Genomic DNA, 26,087 nt, shown 5'->3' with positions numbered 1-26,087 from the left:
CAGAGACCTATATTGTCAGCAAAAGGGCAACTGCTGAAAGTGAAATGGAAAACAAACCTTTGTTGCTTGCCACAGACAGTGTGTAAATCTGAGATATTACCCCTTCTCCTGATCACCACCTATTCAGTCCTTCCCTCTGCCTGTGACAGTAACATCTGTGCTTTTTATTGCACCTTTATCAAGCATCCATCTGTATACTGGAATTCAGGTTAATTGCGTTTGATATTTGACCAAAATTTGACCAAAATTTGCCAAAGCAGCACCAGCAACAGCAGCATTTCAAGTGCAAATTACAGTTAGTACACTCAAATTTCTGTGATCTTTTGTGTTAGTTTAAAAATCATTGAGCAGGAAGCATCTTTGCTCTAAGAAAAAATCTAGGCACATCCCCAGATCGATTAATCACTGTGCAGGTTCTCCTCATTGCTGCTCATTTGTGGAACTTCTTGAGCTTTTATTTCAGCTGCAAGAACACTAATTGGCATGCCGTGAAAGCTTTTTTACTTTTGCCAATAAAATGACTACTACAACCAATGTATCTCGTAAATGTATCTGTGTTTCTTTTTCAAAAGACATATTTAGCTATTCCAAATCGTGTTATTAACAGGTGATGGACTAGATTGATTAAAAATTAATCCCATTTTCAGCAATGATAATGGTAAAACTGCACCTAGTTACTATCCTTAAATATGTGAGGAATAGTTTTAGTGCAAAGATTTGCTTCTGTTCTAAGTTACTACACAGTGCATTGGCTTATAAGTGACTTTACATTGAAATGAAATTAAATGGAAAATTGACATCTCAAAGCAGATGCAGTTTTGAACATATTTGCATTTGAACTGGCAATTGTGGCTGACATGGACACTCCTGGCCAGTGTCTTTAACAGAGAAAGCAAGCCAAGATTCCTCACAGATCACTGATGGAAACTGATCTAGAAAAGCAGATCTTAGGAATTTTGAGGAGGGTCTAAACACTGGTGATGGAGGTTGAGAGGAGAAGGCTTTAGTGAGATCATTCCAGAGGGTTGAACCTAATTACCTGAAGATGATGATAAGGCAAAGGAAAGGGGTTATACAGTAGCTCAGAATTCAAGGAGTGCAGAGTTGAGCAAAAGTAAAATTTTGGGGGTGGAACAGGTTCCATATTTTAGGATGGGCAAGGCCTTTGAAGGATTTAAACTCAAAGATAATAATTGGATGACTGAGAGCTAAAATAAGTCAACAAAAGTAGAAGTGATGAATGAGTGGCCTTGGAGGAGAATAAGATACAAACAGCAGAGTAATGGATCAGTTGAAGATCATGGAGCATTGAGGATGAAGGTAAACTGGAAAACCCGGAATATCCTCAAAGCATCTTAGGACTTAGGTGAGATTTTCTGGTGGATGAGGCAGGTAATATAGTGGTGGAACAAAACTGCCTTTATGATAACAATAGCTTCAAAGCTCACCTCGGGGTCAAATAGGATGCTGAAGTTGTGAACAGTCTGGTACAGTAAGAGACAATGGCTACAGAGTTGTTTAAATTGCTCTCAAGGTTAAGAAATATATGCTGAATCATGAGAATGAAAACAATACTGGTTTTCCAAATGTTTAAGGAAAGAAATTGAGGCAAATCCATACTTTCAACCTTCCCTCTCACTTTTTCACCAAAAATAGAAGGAAAACCCTCTGATCAATTCTGGGAAGAAAACAGCTGAAAATCTTTAAAACAACTTTGGCTTAGCAAAATGTCTCAAGATGTTTTCAAACAAAATTTCACACAGATCTCTGTAACAATTGATATATTGACTCTTTTACAGCCCTGAGTCTCCCACTTGGGGAGTTTGGTCAGGTACTTATGTAGGTACACACTGAGGCTGTAACGTTCTGCCTATGGATCCTTCGGAGATATACAGAATATCAATGATCTTCCGAGATGATCTCGTGAATAATATGCTTCTTCCATCTGCATGATCTCACTTGAAACGGACAGCTACTATGAGTAAACCTGGGGATTACCGTACCTCATTGCAGGAGCTTCCTACCTTCAGGAAGTGACTAGGAACTCCTGTAGAATTCACCCATTTTGGAATAGCACCGAACATCAGGACTTTCAGTTCAGGAATCTGCACCTCTACCTGTGCAATTTTAAGACAGAGCCCTGGATATGAAGAAGACCAGAATCAGGGATATAAAAGAATGGAGAAACAGGCTCAATATTGCCAGATGAGCTGGCACTCTACACATCCTCTTGCAACATTCAGCTTGTAGTCAATTGATAAAAGCAAGCACTGAGTCCAAAACTCCACTAGGTGTGTTGAAAAGGCTCATGAAGCAATCCTGTTAGTTTATCCCCATTGGGATTTCTTATCATCCTGATCCCCCAAAACCTGTCTCCAATGAGTAAATTAGAGTGAGTGAATTCCAAGTTAAATTGGGCAATGGAGGAGAAATAAAATGGAAATGATTGGTTTATGAGAGAAAGAGGTAAAAGAAATAGAAAAAAAAGATAAAAATTACCATTTTAGTTTTTAGAAGTCACCAACAACAATTCAAACCCAGAGGAGCAAGATTCTAGACTTGTCCTATCTATTGTTAGTGTCAGGGAGATTCATTGGTTATTAGCCCTTATCACATTAGTGTACTGATGCTTAGATTTGAATGACTTGACTTCAGAGCAAGCTTTGTTCATATTTACTGCACCAAACATTACATATTTCAATAAACTTGAATCTGGGAAACCAGACAGTATCATTTTTCTCAATTAACAGCAAAGAGGCACATTTGTGATAGCAACTTTTAAATGTTCACCTGTTAGTTGTCTGTGTTGTCTGAAGCTATTATGTCATGTGGGCATAAATTTCATCAATGGAGTCTGTGATCAGCCATTGTTTTATTTAACTAAAATTATCCTCGTTGATGCTCCATGACAACACTACCTTCATACTGAATTCTAGCCTTTTCCACTGCTACATGCTGTGTTTTATTTTAACATGTGTTTTGTTATTAGGTGCAGGTATTACACTGCTAAAAATGCATTTGAGTTTGGGAACCACATTTGATAGTTAAAGTGAACAGTCTATTTTGTAAATTCTATGCATTAACTGTACACAAAGCAATGTCACATAGTTATTTGAAGGACAGTTGCACTGTAATTGCATTCATCAATAACAGGATATTTTCCACTGAATATTTTAACTTTGAACAATACTGTCAGTATCAGAACTCCCAGTTAGTTCCCCCAGTTTTCAATGCTCCTCCCAATTTATATTGTAATGCTGTCTTGCTGCTGCGTGCTAACAAATAGGAAACTAAAAATGGGATTGATTTAATAGTTTGTTCAAAAATCTCTAAATCAAATTGAAAAGCATGATATCAACTCAAAAATAAATTGAAAAATATTATCTGATATTAATGTATATAGATGAATTACTGTTTTTAATTATATTATTTTTCAGGGCATCTGCAGAGTAGTGGAATCATGCACATATTTAACAGAAAGGCTAACTCTACAATTTAGGTTACAGGGAAAAATATTTTTAAAGATCTTGAATTATTGAATTGAACTGCAGCAGGAAGATGAAAGAAGTTCTGAGCTCATGCACCAACTGCCAGAGATTGATGTCAACTGTTCTGAAAGCTTTCACAATTGTAAATTGCCTTCGTTGTTATAAAAGTGTAAAGATGGAGCAAATTGGGTGTTGTTGCCCAGCAGCAGAATGGGAATAAGTAGTACTTCAAAGCCAAGTACATTTGAAAGAAAACAGAAAGATTTTAATCAAGGTAATGATAGAAACAAGATGTTATAAATCATAGTCTGGTGGAAAAATAGAGATATTGGAAATGTTAAAAATACTTTTTTCATAAAATACATACAAAGAAGGATTAAAGGAGGATATATAGATGATTTAAAGAAGAATGGCTAACATTTTTCTCTGTTCTGGAAATCTCTTGCTGGAACTAAGGAAAGAGTGCCAGTTTTGCAAGTCTTGGTGTCTAGGTATGTGGACAATGTGGCCCACCCACCAGAACTGGCTGCGCATAACAGTTGCCCAGCATATTAGACTGGGAGTGCAAGCTGTCATTGGTTCACCGAGTCTGCCAATGGATTAGGAGGATCTTGCATAGACATTGATAGTGGTATCTCTCTGATCTTTTGAGGTGCCTGCTATAAGTCATCCACTTACTGATTGCACTTGCACATCATTGCAAGTCTGAGCATTAGTATAAAGTCTTGATCTTTAAGTGTTCTTTTTCACATTTGGCCAAAGAGTGGAAAATGTGAATCACTTTCCATATTCAGGAGCCACTGTTCAGAGAATGCAGGCATTCATGATGAAATTCACCACCACCTTCAGTGTGTCAGTATAGCCTTTCGCCATCTCAGAAGAAGATTGTATGAACATTATTTCTACCACAGTTATTGCATCTCCCAAACTGAAGACAGATATAAAATATTTGTTTTTGTATCTTTTTTTAAAGATACCCTTTTAAAATTTGCTTTTGTCTGGAAGTGATTGAAATTATTTTTTGCTCCTCTCTTCCTTTTTCGTGGTTGAAGAAGCTCTTAAAATTATCTTTCTTTTTCTTGCTGTTTTATTCTCATGATTTGTCTTCTTTGTTTTTTATTGCAATCCATTGTTGCTTCCTTAAACTCTCCCAATCCTCAGGCTCAATACTCTTGGTGGTAACACAATAAACTTCTTTTAATCTTATACTTTCCTTAACTTGGTTAAGATATGGATGAGTCACACTTCTCGTGGAGTTTTTATTTCTCAAAAGAACATATATTCACTGATAATGCTAAAATATTTTATTAAATGTTCACCATCTTTCTTAGCTTTGCCAATTTGCTTGTCATGCCTTTGCAATAGGTTTAATATAAATTCTCATGAGAAGATCAGAGAAAAGATTTTCAAATCTTCATTTATAGAGACACTGAATTGTTTTTGTGCACTGGAAATACCTGGCCCCTGCAAGAAAGTTTACATTCATTGATTTTATGAGCTAAGATTCAAAACATCTAACTTCATATCTAATCTAAATCTTTAAAACTGTACATTGCTGCTGAAAGCTTAATCCATCTGTTGACCAATTCCAACAAAAGTGTAGCAGTGTAGGATAGGCAACATTCTCAATTGTTCCATGTCGCCAAGTCATAAACTGCAGACTGTCTGTTGTATAACAATTCATGGCTCTCTGACAGACTGGGCAACTCAGCAAAATAATTCATTAGTGTGTAAGGCAATATATAGAGTGTTTCTTATGGTTAATTGGTTAATTAGCAGATTAATTGTGATTAGCAGATTTGGTATTATATCCTTGTAGTTGTTCTTTAATGTGCTGCAAAACAATTGCAAAATCAACAGCCCCAAAGAATAAATCCTCATAACACAGGGAAAGGTCAAAATAGAGATATGAGAAAAAGAAGCTTAATTCAAACACTGTAATGTTTCACTATTTTGCAGTAAGTTTAGTTTCTGATCTACGTTTTTCAGTTTCATGTGTTTTCTTTCATTTTAAAATATACCAGCTGCAACATTATGCGATTGCGGAGTTTGTAACATTTATGTTTTGAGGCTTTCACATTTACAGTTCCAATTCTGAATCAGTAGTACCCCCACCTTTGATTCTAAAAGTCCTATCACTCCATTGGATTAACCAAAGAAATCTTGGCTGATTATTGCAATGCCAAGGGTGTACTGCATTGTCAGTTGTATCATGTTTTGAATAAAAAATGAATCCAAGATCCTGTCTGCTCTCCCAGGTAGTAACCCTTTGTACTATTTTGAAGAACAGTGGAGTTATCCATATACTGATCCCTCAATCAAGACCACTAAAATAGGGTAGCTGGTGATTTTCACACTGCTGTTTTCAGGAGCTTGTTGTGTGCCAACTGCTTCTGCATTTTCCATGTTACAACAATGACCACACTTCAAAAGTACCTTATTGGTTCAAAAGTACTTCACTGTTTCAAAAGTACTTCGTGATATTCCAAACAATTTTTTTATGTACTTTGTTCAGAGAAAATGTTCAGCTTCAAAGTTGTGAGTCAAGCTGTGTTTGTACTAGCTGAGTTTTGAAGTTAATTCCACTAGCTATCATCTCATCTCTTCAGACTGAGGTTTGGAGCCTTTGGCCTTATCAACAAATTGATTTAAAATTTCAAAAGTTTGATTGTACTGCATTGCTGAATATTTTAAATTTGAACCAGCCCTTGCTTCAAGCCTTAGTACACCTGAGAAAATTATCTTTGGCAAAACAGTGTTATTTGAGGTAAGAGGATAATTTTGCTGCAATGACCTCTTCAGCTAGTTGACATTTACAGCACAACTGCTCACAGACAATCCTAGAGGAGATGATTTACCACAATTTGGAATGAGAAGCGACAGCATAATCTTGTTATACCCTGCAGTGATACAGTGGAAATGATAAAAGATCAGCAATGGATTTTCTTCTGCCTACCGATAGCCCTTCTAGTTATGGATTTCCCAACTCTTCAGCATTCCATCTGAAATCTTGACAACCTAACCCTCTTTCTGGGTGATCACCACATGACAAGGAAAGGAATTATGCAGTTAAGTTCACCACAAGTAAGTACTGACAATAATTTAAATAAAATAAATAAACCCCAAATAAATTAAATTAAATATGGAACACATATAAAAGCATAATACTGGAGCAAACAGCAAATAATTTTATATTTACTTTACTGTTTTGCTATGGCATTGCAACTGATCTTGCTTGATTTAGTTATGGAATGCTATTCTTTGAACTGAGACAATCATTCAGAACATATGTGTGAACATGATTAATAAATGTATGTAATGCATGGCTGCCCTAAATGGTTTGATCAAATGATTCCAAGATTACATATGACGCAAATATTCCCAATAGGAAAACTATGGAAAGTTTACAGAAAGCAAGTTGATAGGAAACTGATTTAAAAATCAAAGTCATGTTGATATGAATAGTTCAAGGAGATTCAGCAGCACAAGGACCACCAGGTTTTCATGTGCATCTCTGAAGGTCTTGCTGATGGAACTCAGGGCTACCTAAGGTTAATTGTTGCACATTGATAATTTGTAGGAAGAGGTTCAATGATTTACCAAGGCCCCCAAGTATGTGTCATTGTGCTCCTCCATCACTCATTACTTCAATTTGCTCTTCACCTTATTCTGTGCATTTTCCCTGGGCATCAGACATATTCACTGTACACAAAGAGCAATCTCTACAAACAGTCAAGTACTCTCTTTATACAACCACTCTGCCAACTTGCAATGTCTGTCAGAAGTCTTACTGATGATCTTCCTGTCCACTTAGTTAAAGGGATAACAGTCTCAAACTTACATCCTCATTGCGTACATGCACTCATGACCACACGTGTCATTTCCTCCTTCAAAATAAAATACTGGCTTATAACAGGCATCACAGAAACGCAAGCAGGCATGGAACAGGAGATATTATACATTATAGGTACACTAACAGGCAATAAGGTTGTTAGGGAGGTGACAGCTGAAGATTAGTAAATTGAAGATAGTCTCAACTTAGCGGTTTCAAACAATGCTGAGATGCTACAAGAGTGAGTTTTTGAAGGGAAAATCTTACAGTGGCTGCAGCTAAGTAAGCAGGTCCCATATAGGGAAAGGGTGGTTATGGAAAGAATTAACTGAGCATCTCCACTGGGAAATTAACTGCCAGATCCACACCTTCAGCAGCAGTCCTACCAATTGGTTCCCAGTACTTAATGTACACAAGGACTAATGCAGGAACTTGTATTTAAGAGCAGTGTGCAAATGAGTCAGAGAGCTGTAAATTGAGGGAATATTAAATACAAGTGAGAATAAGGACCTGGAAGTGAAGGCTTGGAGAAATAAACTCTTAGTAGAGGACATCAATGGCCAGTTTTCAGGGATCTGATCTTCAGAACAGTTATGCTTAGGCAGCATCATTCTCCTATGAAGACAATGAAAATACTTACTGCACATATGGCTGAGATGAATAAATAGGAGTCTTGTTCCTTGAATTTCTATGCTTGGGGTGTGAGAAACCCCCTTCAGCAAGTGGCAGCTAGCACTGCAAACAGTGCAGGAAATTTCCCACAAATGCAGAACACTGCAGCAACAGTGACAGGTATCAAATGTCAGCATCAACTTGCTACACATTGCTGGCTTCTGGAAGGCAAACTCACATTACCGCCTTTGATGATACTTTCCCAGAATTTACAAAAGCAGTTAGAATTATTCAGTGTGTACTGTCACCAGCTGGTAACTCCATCATGAAGATTACTTGCTTTCATCTCTGCAATACTGGTTGCCACCACATTCCCACTTCTGCCCACCTTGCTGGTGAGGTCCTCAGGCACCCAGAGCTTACTTTAAACCCTCTCCTGTTCAGCCACACATTCTCCATCCTTAGAAAGTGCTGCTCCTCCAAAATTCATATTCTATGCCACGTCAAATCTGTGTTACCTGGAATATTTCAGGTCACCCAACTCTTGTGTCTCCATTCCAAGTTGTCTTTCACCTCCTCAAGGCTCATCATATCATCTCCTTCTAGGTTTTGTGTATATGTTTCCCCTCATTTTGCCTCATCATTGGTAGAGTTATGATCAGCCATCTGGGCCCCATATTGTAGATATCCCTTCCTCGAGCCCTCTACATTTCCCTTTGCTCAACTTCTTAAAACCCAACTCTCCTTAAAATCCAATCATTTCAGCAATGTTTTGATCCCCTTTCCTAGATCACAATTTTTTTAGTCATGCCTCTGAGAACATCTTTGGGCCATTTACTTTCTGTGTTGAAATACTATTTAAATGCAAATTGTTGTTGTGGGAGAGAGTGAGAGGGAGCACAAACTGTGACATCTAAAATCTATGTTTCTTTTGTGGTCTATTCTTGCAAACATAAATCTTTGAATCATATAAATGATCAGATATAATGGTGTTGAGAAAGTGGAAGTGGTATATTAATATCTAAAAGCGAGAAATGTTTGAAATAAAATTAACTCTTCCATACACAAAATGTTTCAGTTTTTACACACTGGACAGATAATTGACAGATAATGTAATGCTTTTTTTTAATATGTAGTTACTAAACATGTTTTATCATGCAATTCTGTAGCACAAAGATGAAAATTAGTCTCTTGGTTTCTCTCTATGTACTTTCCTGAAGACTGTTCTTTGCAAAGATAGTTAGCCCAATTGACATTGTTTTATCAATAGTTCCTCTGAAACAAAATCTCTGGAGGCAACTTCAAGACTTGCTTTCCTATAGAACAAAAATGATTGTAATAGTTTAAAACTTGACTCTATTTCTGTAGGAATATGATGAAAATATCAGGCCCCTTACATATCGTTTGCCTCCCTATCGCTGTCCACAGTGTACAGTGTCATAATGACAAGTTGTCAACAGTCAACACTCCATTCCTTGCTTAAAGCTATCCTTAATGAGGTCTTCATGAATGTCTCAAGAAGTTGCTCTGAGGCATTACATTTTCAGGCATTGGGGTGTTGATAGTCTTGGACTGCATAATAAGTGTCAGTAAATCTCCATTTACTGGCAATCTCTCGAAAGGTAGTTGAGCTCTGCTACGATTCTTTCTGAAGCCTTGATGGGATTTAAGAAATTGACCCTTGATCTTTCAATCATTTCACTCAATCTTGCAGAAGGGAACACACAGAACTGGTAATACCAGTCAGCAGTATGACCATTTGCAAGAGAACAGCATTTCTTGATCTTTAATATTTACCTATCAACCAAGCCTTCGATGTACTAAGTATAACCACACACTGAACTCCCCAGCCAACACAGTTGCAAATAGTAAAGAATTATCTTGGGCACATAGCCTTAGTCGACTTCTGTTTGAGTGATAAGAAGATAATCATATTATTTAATGGAACCGTGGAGTTTGGCAGATATGAGATCTCAATGATCCAGATGTTTCTTCAATGAGTGGAGACTGAAATGAAATGTCACACACTGTGACAAGAATTACAAAGATGATGTATTTATTTTGAAAATGCACAAAGAAGATACTTTTAAACAATAGAGAATGGTATTGGGAGATGGAGAAAGTGAGGGAATAAAAACTGACGGAGAAGGAGATAGGAAGAAGACCTGGTGAGGGAGTTACTGAAAAGTATATGGGAAACAGAAAATAACCAAGACTAGTAAGCAGACATTGGTAAGGGAAAGGAGGATGGAAATGGAAAAACAAGACTGGAGGTGAAGGCAAGCTGAAGGAGAAATGGTGGGAGCAAACAATATCATAATGTGAGTGATCAGGAGCAGAGGAACAGAAAGAGGATTGAAAGAAGTGGGCAGAAATCAGCGAATCAGAAAAGGTACAAAGGAGACAAGTGAAGACAGGCTGAAGACTGGAAGCTCCATTCCCCCTGCCCTGTCCTTGTAACACACCATTCCATTGGCCTAATGCACCTTCTTCATCCGAATCTACCACATAATCCATCCATTTGTCACCTGCTCCCATAATTTTCATATGTTACTAACTATTACAAAATATCTTGGATTGCAAAATAATATCTGCTTGTGATGTCCATTCACCTTGCCTGCTCTATCACATTGTACCCTACCAAAACTGTTCAAATAAGAGGAGCAGGAGACAGAGAGATGGAGGCAGGCCATACTGACAAAGCTGTTACCTGAAGTTGGAAGATTCAATGTTCATACCAATGGCTGATTTTCTAATTTTCCTTTTTCAGGTAATCTACTTCCCTTTCTTCCTTTCCCATCCCCACTGGTCCACCCAGGTTCTCCGTTTACCTTTTCCAACTCCCTCCATCTGACTATCATTCCCCTCCTCATCCAGTTCCAGCAATCACTCACCAGCTCCTAACCCACACCTTCCCTGCACTTCTATATACTGGCCTCTTTCTTCTTCCTGCTTCCCCCGGTCCTGATGCAGGGTTTCGACCCGAAATGTTGTAACATCTCTTTACCTCCACAGATGTTTGATCTGCTGAGTTCTTCCAGCAGTTTTTATTCGCTGCAGATGCCAGCATTTGCAGTCTCTTGTGTCTCCACTTGACACTTTCTTCCAGTGCATATCACAACTTAACAAAAGGTGAATTAAAAACAAAGTGAAAATCTAATCCTGACAGGTTCACAATTTTTCCCTCCCACTGGAGGTTCAATCAATGGATTGGCAGTACTTTCATAGAACACATAGAACACTACAGCACAGTGCAGGCCCTTTGGCCCACAATGTTGTGCCGACATTTTATCCTGCTCTAAGATCTATCTAACCCTTCCCTCTCACATAGCCCCCTATTTTTCTTCTCAGAAGGTTGCACATTCAATCCCCACTCTAAGGAAATGTATGTAGAATTATATTCTAGTGCTGTATTGAATGCTCCTTTTGGGATGTATCATTCTTGTGACGAGATATTAAATGAATACCCCCACATCCAGTTAAAGTAGACATTAAAGATCCTAGTATGTTTTTCTTGATATCCCACCAACATTCCTTTTGCAATCAATTCACTCTCTACCTGGCTGGTTAATACGAGTTGTTCAAAATATTTTTACCTAGGGCTTCATCAAGAAACTTGACTTGAATAAAGAAAGCCTGTTTGATGCAATGTGTGTTACACACCCAAGCTCTTTAACTTACTCAAAGTCAAGGTATTTCCAGATCACTGCAGGAAGATCAAGCTCACCAAAAGATGAGCTATGCATTTGCTAAAGATCAAATAATTGGAAAAGGGACTAGATTGTATGACTTTTTCTCAGGATTTATTTACAAGTATCTGGGAATGCTTAGTAGATTGTTGTTATTTTATGTCCCGATTTAACTTGCTTCCGTTTTCACTATTTTTCTTGGTTTTTCTTCACATATATATCTTTCTACCTATTGGGACAATTGGGAATCTATGATAGGCACCTCATACACTTTATGATACAATCAAATAGTAAATAGTTAGGCCGATAGCCCTGGGGCATTCTGTGTCTTCTCTATGTTGCTTATTAGTGCATATTAGGGAAAATTCCCGTTTGAGGTTAGTACAAGTAAAGATCTCAATCAGTGACTGAGATGTAACAATGGAATTTTGCATGGGAAATAATGGTTGCATATATTACCACTGAGTCAGTTATTGCATTTGGAGCAGCTTCATTGTGCATGAAGCTCTTGCAAATACTTTTGAGAAATAATATTGCGCTACTGCTTAGAAATTGGATTTTACACTCTTTTGGTAACTAAGCATGTGACGCATGTAGTACTATGCGCAGTCAGATTCCCTTCAAAAATTCATGAAATTGGGTAAAAATCCTTTAAAAAGCAGAACCATGGTAATTTGCTCACAGAATCATGCACTAAAATAGGACTGTATGGTTCCCATCAACTGTTGATCGAAAAACTCATAGCTGCCACGTTATTGCTGTGCTGTCCACTGGGAAGAGTGTCATCTTCAGAAATGTTCTCCTCACAGTAACCACAGAACATAAGAGGCTGTCATGGATGTGTGGAAAAATGTGGGGGAAGGAGACATAGTGCTCTCCTGGCTGTCTGGGCACCCTCCAAGTGATGGCCTTGCCTGACTGTGGGCCCTGGCACCAATGGTTCCACACCTGTGCAAGATGCAGAACGATTAAGGGGACAGAATTGTAGCATGCAAATATGTATAAAAAGGTTGCATGCTGTCATGGAATAACTACTAATGAGCTTTCTGTAATCCTAAGCACTGAAAACTGAGGCTAGCAGATTTGTTATACAAAGTATTGAAGTTAAAGTGCAGACAATTTAATTGATGTCTTAATGGCAATCTCAGTGTGATAAATTCCTGATTTTTATCGTCATTGATAGTTGTGGGTTACACCAAAATCTGATATTTCCCAATAATGTAAATTTAACTTCTTTATATAACATATTGGAGCTTTCAACTCAATACACATAGACATGAAAAATTCTGTAGATGCTGGAGTCTGGAGCAATACATAAAAAGTACTGGAAAAACTCAGCAGGTCAGGCAGCATCCATTGGAGGGAAATAAACAGTCAACTTTTCGGGCTGAGACCCTTCATCAGGACTGCAAAGGAAAAGGGCAGAAGCCAGAATAAGAAGGTGGGGGGAGGGGGAGGAGCACACGCAGGCAGGTGATAGGTGAGTTCAGGTGATGGGTGAGTCTGGGTGGGGGGGGGGGGAAGGTAGAGGGGTGGGGGAGGGGCAGAAGATGTAAGAAGCTGAGAGGTTATAGGTAGAAGAGGCAAAGGGCTGAAGAAGAAGGAATCTGGTAGGAGAGAGCAGTGGACCGTGGAATAAAGGATGGGCTCCTCCCCTCCCCCACCTTCTCATTCTGGCTTCTGCCCTCTTCCTTTCCAACCCTTCCAGATGAAGGGTCTCGGCCTGAAACATTGACGGTTTATTTCCCTCCATGAATGCTGCCCGACCTGCTGAGTTCCTCCAGCACTTTTTGTGTATAACTCAATACACTTTCTGTGTACATTGAGGCAGGAGTTCCACCACAGGCAGGAGTTCCACCACCGGCATATTTCAAAGAACTTAGGGTTATTTGTCTAATTTAACAATGTCTTTCCTTTCTGCTTGGGCAGTTCATAAAAAGTGCTATTTTAAGGAAAGGCCATCAGTTTAATTTTTCTGCTTCCTTGAGATGGTATTAGAGTATTCAAAAGATTTGCCCATCACCTGAATGAAAAGATTGCACTCAGGCTTTGAATGCCATCAGTGTTTTGGCAATGCTTTATTTTGTGCTAGGTTTATTGAAGTGGTTTAGGATCCTAATCTCTATACTACTTCATAAAAAGATTTAGCCCACAACTATGCACCAGTTGCTTTTTAACACCATTGAGTAGGTTCTGGTTCATCTGTGCTGGGTGTATTAAGTTTCATATTTTCTAAAGTGCTCAGTCAGTGTTTATGTGGCTCATATAAACAATATAAAATGGTTGGAAATTACATGACAATTTCCACTTTTCATGACTCTATATAATTTTTCAAAAAAGTTTACATAAACATTCAATAATCGAATAAAACTATATTAGAATGCAAGATGTATTTTTTGAGTAATTGAGATCTAGCAATATTCTTTCCAGTGCTTAACTTTTTCTGCAAACCAAGTCATCCTTGAATGAATTACTGAGCCATGGACTGAGTTATTTCCTGCAACTGGATTTTATGATCGGATCTCAAAAATCAATAATAATAATTTGTTTCTCTAAATTTAAGAATCTATTCATTTATACCTCATTGCAGTTCGGAAACTCACAAGTAAATGAGGGAGAAATGAGTATAAAATCTCCAATTTTTCAAAGATGATGCAAACCAATGTGCATGCTGCACAACCAAATGGAGTCTCAAATTAATCCAATAACCTTACCCAGCTTATCTAACTTTGCTGTGATTTCACCAAGCACAGCAAATGAATAGATTATGGATTTTTATTTTTTATAGGTATTGATTTCTGAGACTGGGTCTTCTGATCTAGATGCATTCAACCTGTTCAGATTGTGGATGAGCAGCTCCTTCAAGGATAAACTGATTTGCAGAAATTGAGTGATGTGCAAGGTCTAGGGAAGAGAAATGACAAGTGTTGTTGGTGAGGTGGGTGGGGGATGGTGGGTTAAAATAGTTTTTTTTCGTAATAAAGCCACGGCCACAGTTCTTTTATCTCAGCTTAAGTAACAAGTAAAGGAATGAATGTGTTTAGACAGCTCAGGTATATTGTTATGAAATTTGAATATGAGAAGATAATATTATTAATACATATATAATGCTCAAAATATGAATCACAAAATACAAACCTACTTAATATGTTAATACAAGCTACAATATTATCAAGAATATAGTTGACGGCACTAGAAATATAAGTTTTCAGCCAGTGTACCTGCTGGCCTTTGATATATCAAAATAGTTTGTCACCAGTGAATTAATGGATCTTTTGAAGGTATGGAAGCATTAAATAACATTATTCATTCTGTAATAAATTATTCCACTCTGAGAATCTATCCATGATTATGCTCAAGGATACAGTCCTGACCTCTTCTATTGTGCACAATTTTTACTTGCAGTGTTTATTGAAAATTAAACTCTTATTTCTGTGAACGTAATAATATAAGAAATAGAATTTCAGTAACTCACCTGGCCCATACCTGCTCCATGATTCAGTAAGATCATGGTTGATCTTTCATCTCCACACCAAACTCTGTATCCTTTGATTTCCTTAATATCCAAAAATCTATCAATCTCTATCTTGAATATACTTAGCAACTGAGCCGTCAAGGCTCTCTTTGGTAGAAATTTCCCATGGTTCACTACCCTCTGGGTGAAATGTCTCTCATCTCAGTCTTGTAACAGATATTATGCCACATTACCCATTTGATTAATAAGCAAAAAGCATGCGTGCCAATGATAATTCTCAGTGTTAAGATTGTCTGTTTTTTGAATGATTGAACCCACTCAGGAATCACCTCTATCCTGTGAGATCATTGAGAGAGGTTAAGCTCCAGGGACAGGGCTCCAGTTTGCAATAAACTTTCTTAAAGGCCCCGGATTGCCATGAAGCACATTAAAGATCTCAGCTCTCAACTGTAAAGAACTGCAAAGTAGCTACGTTTCTACCATGCACTAAAATTTCACCCTGAAGTAAAGGTGTTTTGCCTTTAACCACTCTGATAATTATTTCATTTTTATTGGGATACAGAAATTCAATCACAAACCAGGATTTTTTTTTTACAGTCAGTGGATGAAAATAGACTTTTCCAAGAGAATCATGCAGTAAAGACTATTTGTAAGCCATTTTCAGTTACTCTGGAGCTTTGACCAGTCAGTCTCCAATGAGTCACATTTGTGCAGAATGACAGGTGTCACAGAAGGGAGGCCCCACCTGGATATGTTGTTAGGGACAATATATTAATACACAGATTTCCAGCCCATTTGTAGATATCAGATAGTCTTGGTTGAAATTCCCGCAAATACTGCAGCAGCCATTTGTTAGCATCTGAGAGAAGCCTTGACCACACTTCAAAGCCAGGGCAACCTTCTTCTATTCTCCTCCATTGGACCACATTAGCAGAAGATACTGAAAACCATGATTAAAGTTGCAGAATTGCTCATTAACTGAACACAGCAACATAAGTATTGTGAGCTTTGAGGACATTATGTTCTCTGCAGCTACCTTCTGTACATGAAAAGATTTCCCTATCTCTTGGTTGCTAAGGAACAGTCTATATTCCCACTATCTGTATTTTTATATATCAGCATTTCAAGCTGAGCTTTTCTCTCAGTCTCTTTTCCCCCAGCTTCCAATTTTAACAAGATTTTACCTTCTTGCATATTTTTGTATCTTGACTTTTGTATTTTTTATTCCAAAGTTTCATCAGCTGTCACTGCATGTACCTATATTGATAATATTACCATCAAAGTCTTCTCCCAACCTGATAGGGAAATCTTGTCTTACAGAAAGAGGTGTAAGTCTTAAAATCTAAACTGATATTATATTTTGATTTAAGTTTAGCTCTTTAAATAAATTGTATTGTTTCACCACCTCCAGAATAAACAGTGCAGCTCATGGATGCTAAAAGAATTTGTCTGTTGGACCAAGTGCCATGGTGAAAAATTGTTAACAGAATGATGGATTGTAATAATTTATCAAAAAATAATTAACATATGAGTTGTGGTATGAAAATTCATCTTCAAAGTCATACAGCAATGAAGTTTTGTGAGAGCAAACATTTATACACAAAGTCATAAATGGGCACCCTGGAGTCATAAGAAGGCACAATGCAATAGGCTTGAGGAAATTATAATCATGGTTATCTGATTATGGAAATCATATAAAAAAAGGAATGTAAACAAATTCTGACAGAAACTAAAAACTAAACTCAACTGGAAGAGTCACTGGAACAGTACAATGACAAATAAAAAATTCTTCTTCTTCTTCTTTTTCTTCTTCTTCTTCACATGAACACTATACAAGGTGCTGAGTGGGGTAGGGTGGAATTAGAATCTTTCCCTAGCATGAACCCCAGTAAAATACTTTTATTTTGGCATTGTGTACAGAATCATAAAATTATTAACAAACCAATTCCAAATTATAGTCAACTTATCGTGAAATCATACGTGTGCAGATGCATAATTTGAAATTTTAGTCTTATTTGTTTGTCCATTGACAATCTTCTTAAAAGTTGGATCAATTACACTTCAGAAAAGTTTATTTTCAATTACAGTGAGTGAAGTGTGAAATCCACTTGTAGCTTTGCACATTAAAAAATCTCAAAACTTACAGGGGAAATACCTTGGGATAGGTTTGATTTTTCATACATGCGGGAAACAAGTAAGAGGCGAACAAGAAGTTTAAATGCAACCTGATGCCATCCTGGGTTAGTGGTAGAACTCTCAGTGTTAATTTAGTTTGGTTGAAGCCAGTCCCGAAACACTATAGCATATAATCAACACTGGCATTTCAGTGCAAAACTGAAGAAGTGGTGTACTGTCAAATGGTTTCAGGTTTAAGATTAAATGTTAAATCAAATTCACTTTTTAGGTGCCAAACTTCATTCAGATTTTTTTCAGCTCACAGGAACTCATCCAGTTGCCTGCTGAATGCTTGCAATGAATCAACTTAAATTGTTTTTTTTGCACAAACTCTTAGGTTAATCATTCTAAAATTAAGAGAGAGAGTCAGCTTGCTCTGTTCTCCTGTGCACTGGAGAAACAAACATAGAATGGGTAATTGCTTTGTGGATTACCTGTGTTCAGTCTGCAGGGTGAATTAGAGCTCCCTGTTCCCTGGCACTTCAATTCTCCTTCCCACTTCCATTCTGGCCTCTTGCACTGTTATCGTGAGGATTAATGTAAGCTTGGGGATCAGCAACTCATTTTTCATCTGGGCAGCCTTTTGGACTCAATATCAAATCCTCTAACTTCAGGTAACTCACCTCCTCTGCCTGTAAGGCATTTATCTGTGATATTGCCTTAGTTTTTCTCTCTCCATTTGCACAGCCTGACATGCTGGACATAACCTACAGCCCTGCATATTACAAATTCTTACATTCCTATGTTTGCATGTTACTCACTAATACACTCATCTCATAGCTTTTATTCATTTTCACTTTCTCTTACTGCCCCCATCAACCTATTGACTGGATGACCTCTACAACTTATCCCTGTGGTAATCCTGACCACACGCTATCAGAGGTACTCCCTGTGTCCTTTTCATTGTTTCCCAACTTTCTCTGCAATGTAAAACTAACTTCTTTTCTCTCTTTCACGGTTCTGGCAAAGGGTCTTCAATTTGAAATATTAACTCTGTTTCTCTTTCCAGAGATGCTCCCTAACCTGTTAGGTATTTCCAGCATTTTCTGTCTTTATTTCAGATTTCCAGCATCCTCCGTTTAATTTTTTATCTTTGGCCTTGTGCACTTATTGTATTTTTCTCTCATGCAAGGACACTGCTGATGATCAAAGGCATTCAGCCATTAGAGAGGAGATACTTAAAATGATGTAGAATCTTAAAGACTTTCAGAATTTGATTAATACCTGATTGGCTAAGAAACATCAACCACTGCAGTAAGTAAAGAAGAACACAAATCTAGCACACACATCTGTGAGTTTCCAGACATTGAGATTAAACTATTGTTTATTAGTATTGTATGGAACTTGAAAAATCACTGCAGGACTTCGTCCTAACCCACAAAGGAATATTCCTATGTAAATAGTTGCTAAAAGTGCATCTGCTCTCTTTGTATATAAAGTAAGCATGAGGCAGCATTCTTGTGATAATTATGGCACCATTGATTCTCCTATGCTTAATGTTCACTCTTGCTTCTCGTGTAGATAAATAGCATTATAGAATCCTTGCAACACAGAGGGAGGCCACTCACTTCAAACACTTCATGCTTGCTCTCTGTAGAGCAATCCAGCTAGTCCCATTTCTCCCCTTTCCCTTGTAACCCTGCAAATTATTTTGCTTCAAGTGCCCTGATTGACTCCACACTTACAGACAATGAACTCCAGATCATAAGCAGCCACTGTTAATAATGTTTAACCTCAAGTTCTCCCAGTATCTTTTGTCCATCATCTTAACTCTGTGCCCTTTGGTTTGGTTGGTTTCTCATTATTTCTCCAATCTGAACCCATCATAATCTTGTAAACATCCATCACATCTCCCCTCAACCTTCTTTGCACCCAGGAGAAATCCAGTTTCTCCATTCTAATCTGATTGCTGGAATCTCTCATTACCACAGAAGACCTCCTTATCCCTTGTATTTAACACAAGTGCCCATTGCTCTGTCAGTGCTGAAAGTAGTCGTAAATGTTGTAATCAGGGGAGGTGATGTAAGCACTTACTAAGTTTCTGTAGTGAAGCTTTTCTATATTAAAATTGAAATATTTTCTAAAACTAAGAGGACAAATTTGCTGATTTAGCACAGTAACTTTGTAGATTTTTGAAAGGCATTGTGCAGGGTCCATTCATTTTTCAGGTGATCCTCAAGGTTCCCACCTAGCCATTCTGAGGATTACATTCATTGTTCACAAAGGAGGATCCAAGATAACTGCAGCTGTTAAAGACCTGCTGGTGTTTACAAGGAGACACAAGAAATTCTGCAGAAGCTGGAATCTGGAGCAATACACAAAAAGTGCTGGAGGAACACAGCAGGTCAGGCAGCATCCATGGAGGGAAATAAACAGTCGACATTTCGGGCCAAGATCCTTCATCAGGACTGCAAAGGAAGAGGGCAGAAGCCAGAATAAGAAGGTGGGGGGAGGGGGAGGAGCACACACAGGTGGGGGATGGTGAGTTCAGGTGAGAGGGGGAAGGTAGTGGGTGGGGGAGAAGATGTAATAAGCTGAGAGGTGATAGGTAGAAGAGGCCAAGGGCTGAAGAAGAAGGAATCTGGTAGGAGAGGGCAGTGGACCATGAAATAAAGGATGGGGGAAGAGAGGAGAGAAGATGGGCAGGTCATCAAGGTGGGGGAAGGGAGGACAAAGGAATGGGGGGGAAAGAAAAAGAAGGGGTGAGGTTACCGGAAATTGGAGAAATCAGTGTTGAGGCCATCTGGTTGGAGACTCCCAAGATGGAATATGAGGTATTGTTTCTCCAACCTGCGCCTGGCCTCAATGTGGCAGTAGAGGAGGCCATGGATAGACATGTCAGTATGGGAATGGGATGTGGAATTGAAGTGGGTGGCCACCGGGAGGTCCTGGCTGTTGCGGTGGACAGAGCGAAGGCACTCGACGAAGCAGTCACCCAATCTGCGTTGGGTCTCACCGATGTACGAAGGAAATGGTTTGTAATGTTGTAACTGACTGCCTGGGATTGTTAATAGTCCAAAGATGTCAAAAAAAATGTCCTTTTTGTAGGCACTGCGCTAAACATACAGTTACAAGTACAGCAAAGGAAGAATTACAAGGAAACATTCAGCATAGGGACATGTTCCATTCCACTTTATAGTCCAAACTGAGTTTGGAAGAAGGACCATTAGCTTCCATGCTCTAATATTCACAGAGTATGGAAGTAAATAAGGAGGACATTTGGCAGTTTCTGTAATCTGTAGATAAGGGAATGGTCTTATCTTGTATTTACCTGCCCAAAGTGTACGGGCATATCTGCAATTAAAATATGCTTATCAGACTTGGAACTTGGATTTCATTGTCTGTGCTTTTCCAAATCCTAACATTTCAATTGTTTGCATCTACTTGCAGAGATAGGCTGTCCGTACTGGAAGGAAGCGCAATGTACAGAAAGAGGGTTGTGAAAATGCCTGCCTGAAAAGCAACTAGAGAAGTCCATTCTTGCACTTCAAACCCTGTGACAACTGTTACGAACCAACAACAAAAGAAACACACCGAGTCATGATTCAGTGTTAAAAACTACTTTATTAATAGCTACTTATGATAATAAGAAAAATAAAAGTAAAAATGTTAGAATGTTAGAAGTAAAAATGTTAAACCTTAAACGTTAACCCCAAAAACTAAACTTGTAGTGTGTGTGTGGCAAATTCCCGAACTCCAAGTCCAGGAATGGTTCTTAAAATTCAGTTCTTCAAGCCATAAGGTGAAACATGAGCAAAGGCTTCTTCAACAACCACCGTTGACTGAAGACAAGACATAGATGTAGAGAGAGAAAATAGAGATATTACAAAATCCAAATGTTCCACTTTGGAACCCAAATGACACCTCAGTGTCTACTCAGCAGTGACCACTCCACCGCATCTGCCTCACCCCAAAAGGCTCTCGAATCGTGGCCGTCCACACAAATACCTGCTTCCCTCGACAGGTTAACGACAACAAGTGGACTCCACTGGATTACTCCAAAAATCCATACGTGGATTGTAGTGACAGGCACAGTTACTGTTTTCCATCCATCAATAGAGACTAGCAAGCTGGTCTCTCTCTCTCCTCTCTCTCTCCTTTGACTGACTGCTCCAAAAGCGTCATTACGTCCTTTATCTTCTGCTGATGTAAGCATGCCACACACACACACACACACACACACACACACACACACACACACACACACACACACACACACACACACACACACACACACACACACACACACCACTATGCTCTATCTTAAAGGGACATTCACCAATAGTAACCTAGTCCATAACACAACAGAGGGAGTGGTTTTGAAGATTATGGGGCAAAATTCTGTCCTGGGTCTTATATGTTAAATCACAATTCAGTAGAGTGTTGTACCCCACATCTGAAGTTTCATTCGACTTAAGCAAATGGAATTGAATTTTGGAAACAGAGTACAGTTTGTACGATGCATGCAACCAAGGCTGCATTTCTATCCCTGTGTGACTTCCCCTGCACTCATCCTTTGTTCAGTGTTCTTGCTTCTTATGTTCTACCAATTACATAAAGGCAGTGCCATGTGCCTTTGTTTCAAAATGTTTTCCCGCCAATATCAGTATTATGAAATAGTTCCCACAGTGGGGTCTGCAGAACCCAGGTGAGGTAAGGACAAGAGAAAGTTTTCAGGGCATTCTTGAAATAGTATGTGACTGCAATCATATCTCACCCTGTGCTGAGTAGATGTGAGCAGATCCTGTACAATATTCTTTCTGGGCCTCCTGACCTGCTGCAGACATTCATTGGAATCTATGTGCTGAAGGTTAACAATGTTTCCACAACTGATACGACCTTGTCCTAATGAGCTGCTTGGTTGAGTTGGTTATGTGCCTTCCTCTGGGATCATGGTGTTGAGATGACAAGGTGATAATCCTTCTTCTGTAACAATATTACCTGTTCCTCTTGAACTAATATCTACAAGGGAAATCCATTTTTCTTGCCAGAAGCATCATCATAAAGTCTAGGCCTAAATTTCATCTTCCCTGATTTCAGCAATATGTTTGATTTACACATCTACTCCAGCCTATTGTTGACTAATTTGGTTGCATAAAATGACTTCAGTACCTTAAGCTCTAAACCACATTTTGGTATTTGCAAAGATGTATTTCTATATATACTAAGTAAAGATTATTACAGAAGCTGATGAAAGACATCAAAGAGAATTAACATCTAACAAAACATGGATAATCTGCTGAGAGGTGTACCTAATTTAATGTAAAAAAAACGTAAGCACTTGCATTTCTAAAGTGCCTTCCATGACCTCAGGGTGTTCTAAAGCAATTCACAGCTGATGAAGTACTTCAAGTTATTTCACTGCAGAAAACACAACAGCCATTCTGCTTATAGCAGTAGAGAGATCAAACCCCAGAGATCTAGATTTTGTGAAGTTAGCTGAGGGATAATAATCGGGTATGAAAGAAAGAGGAACTCCTTTGCTTTGACTCTTCTGCATCCAACCAAGACAATAGAAGGGTCCTTTCTTTGATACATAAACTGCACCCAAGACGATTTAGCACCTTTTCAGTACGACTCTGAAGTGTCAGTCTAGACTGCGCTCAGTAGGAGCTAAACTGTGAAAATATTAATTGAGTTTATAACCATCCTGAAGCAATAGGAAATTTATTGTTGGTCAAGAACAATCAATATCTTACCTGTGTATTCGTAGACATTTCATAAAGTTTGACATAGCAGGGAAAAATACCTATAAAATTAATATAATGTAGCTAGCTGGAATTATAACAGAAACCGTACTCTTGAAGCTTTGTCTAAACCAGCAAGAAGTGTTTGGGCACTCAGTTCCCATTAGGCAACGAATAAAGTAGGAGATTACATGCTGTAGAACAATCTGTGGACATAGAAGGAGATCTGAAATAAGATACTTGACCCAAAGAAGACCACAAAACAAATAATATTCTTATAACTCAGCCAAAGGTAGCATATTGAATTTGAGTAACCCACATGAGGAGTAATAGATTTGCTTCTTCAGCTTTCTAAAATAAGCAGTTAAACAAGTAAATGATGACTATTTCTATCAGAGTAGAATATCAAATCATATCTTAAACACGATAAAGAGAGAATGATGGAGAAAAGGAGATCTCACTTTTTACTTACATGACAGTTTTTCAATTTTACTGATGGGATTTTTTGTATGTGAGGGTATAAACGTGTTGTTGATGTCAACAAGGAGAGTCAAACTCTATAGTGAGAAGCAGGCATACTAATTTCACTGCTATCTGTTGTTAAATATCTGATTTTGTAAAAGCATTACTAAAATGCTTTACAAGCAACAGCTTCATATGAGAAGTATTACATAGTTTTGTATTTTAGATTGGGGTAGCAGTATGTGAAGACAAATATATTTGGAAAAGTGGTTCCTTGACAACCTTGGAAACTGCATAAGTTTTTTTTTCCCTGTTAACATAGGCAGCTTAAAAGACAATGCCAGCATTTACATGAATCACTTTCCACGATGGCAGAGTAAACTGGTCAGAATCAGAACAGAGCACCAAGTGAGCTTGTAACTGGCAGTGAAGAGGGTAGTAGGGAAGCAATTCAAATCCTTCCTCAGGGACAAACCAGAGATTGGCAGTAACCATACAGGTGTCCACTCTCTGCCTCTTCAAATGCTGTATGATCACTTTCTGCAATTGCAGTTCACTAGGAGCAAATGGTAATGCATTGACTATTGTCTCTGATGGCAGAATCCAGAGTAAACAGAAAATTCTTCGTTCTAGATCAGAAGCATTTAAGAGTGAAATTAGAAAGCACTTTCTGCCAAAAATGGATGAAAATCTGGAACTCTCTACCTATTTCCTGCATCAGTTTTTTTGCTTTCCAATTTTGTTGATAATATTGTGAAACTTGCAGCTCACTAACAACCTCCATGAGGTGCACAGAATTGCTGCATACACACATTAATTCTCTTATTTGGCAATTAAAATTAAAGTTTTATGCTCTTCGATGAATAATGTCATGGATTCTTTTATTTTTCACCTGAGCAGGAAGATACATCATGGGCACATCCCTCCCCACCATCAGTAGTATCTACATGAGGCACTGTCTCAAGAAGGCAACATCCATCATCAAAGATCCCCACCATCCAGGCCATGCCATCTTCTTGCAGTTACCATCAGGTAGGATGTACAGAAGCCTGAAGTCCCACACCACCAGGTTCAAGAATAGTTACTTCCCTTCGACTATTTGGTTCGTGAACCATCCGGCAAAATCCTAATCACCACTACAGTTTAGCAACATTATGGCTACTATGATCACTTGGCACTAAAATGGATTTTGATTTTTTTGTTCTAATTATGTACCTTCCTGTAAAAAATGTGTAAAATTTATGTTTAATTTATGCTTTTTTCTTGTGAATGCTGCTTATCTGATGCTATGTATCTGTGATGCTGCTGCAAGTAAGTTTTTCATTGCACCTCTGCATACATGTACTTGTGCATATGACAATACACTCAACCTTGACTTTGCTTTGGTTTCACATTTTTTTCCACAATGTGTTACCCCTTTATTGCAACATTATTGTGCCAGTCTTGATTATGTGTCCATAAGCTATTAGTATTTTAGCTAGAAGATTGGGTTGGGGAAGGTAAAGTTGTTTCCCTTGGAGCAAAAGGAGTTTGGGGAGATTGATAGAGATGTACAAAATTATGATGCCTTGGTAAGGTAGATGAAGAAAATCTGTTCCCATTACAGTATAGTGTCTAGAGAACACAGGTGGAAGGTTTAATGAAAAAGGTACAACTGGGATGTGAGGAAGAAGTTTATATGCAGCATGCAGTAATGACCTGGATGTTGGACCATGAGACATAGGAGCAGAATTAGGCCATTCAGTCTTCTGCATCATTCGATCATGGCTGATTAATTATTCCCTCTCAACTCCATTCTCCTGCCTTCTCCCCATAACCTTTGACACACTTACTAATCAAGAACCTATCAACCTCCGCTTTAAATATACCCAGTAAAGTTGCTGCCTGTGAGGGTGTTGGAATCAGAAGGATATTGGACAGGCATTTGAGGGAAATAAACAACAGGCTATGGAATGAAGCAGGGAAACTAAAAGTTGAGAATGATACCAGGTGAGCTTTGATAACAGTTAATAATAAGTCATTTCTGATAAACAACGCTCTGTCACAAACTTGATGCATTTGTGCATTGTTGACTGATATATTTATCAAATATCACTGGAGATGGCCTCAGATTATCCAGTGATCAAGATATTCCAGCTGTTCATTAACTTCATCATCACTGGCAGAATTCTTGTTTTAGAGGCCGTCTAACTAAAACTGTGCGGCTCAGAAGCTGCCAACCTCATTGAATCAAAGAAAAATTGCTGATCCCTGACAATTCCAGGTAGTTCTGACTTCATAAACAGGTGAATCTTCTGGAAGCAGGAGCTGCATCCCACCAATTAATACTTGTTGGCTTTCCCTCAGCTGCACCTGTTCCTTGTACCACTTTGAAGGCAAGAGGAACAGCCAGGAAAGCACCCACCCTCTGACTTTTGCAGCCACTAAAGTTTTATCACCCAGCAATTTTCTGATGGAGAAAACAGTAAAAAAAATGCAAACGACATAAAATAAAAAAAGAAAGAAAACATGTTACACTTACTGTATTTTAATGACACTGGGAAACACTCCACACATCTCCAAAAAAAACAAATTTTGAAAGCAGGCCATGTCATCCTAGTAAATTTTATGATATACATGTGGTTACAAAGTTATTGGTACATTCCTTATCAGAAGCCTGTGAAAATG

The 26,087-nt window shown here is 38.3% G+C and overlaps 1 long non-coding RNA gene across 1 annotated transcript in view; it reads right to left on the bottom strand.

The window, feature by feature from the left end:
• Positions 1–26,087, bottom strand: part of LOC127576637 (uncharacterized) — a 52,163-nt gene that overhangs the window by 20,831 nt on the left and 5,245 nt on the right. The window contains exon 2 of the long non-coding RNA XR_007957262.1: positions 2,004–2,140. This is a non-coding gene — a long non-coding RNA (uncharacterized LOC127576637). The remainder of the gene's footprint in view (positions 1–2,003; positions 2,141–26,087) is intronic.

Source organism: Pristis pectinata, chromosome 1 (assembly GCF_009764475.1).
Source record: "Pristis pectinata isolate sPriPec2 chromosome 1, sPriPec2.1.pri, whole genome shotgun sequence".
Lineage (NCBI taxonomy): Eukaryota > Metazoa > Chordata > Chondrichthyes > Rhinopristiformes > Pristidae > Pristis > Pristis pectinata.
This window is presented reverse-complemented; position numbering and strand designations above follow the sequence as displayed.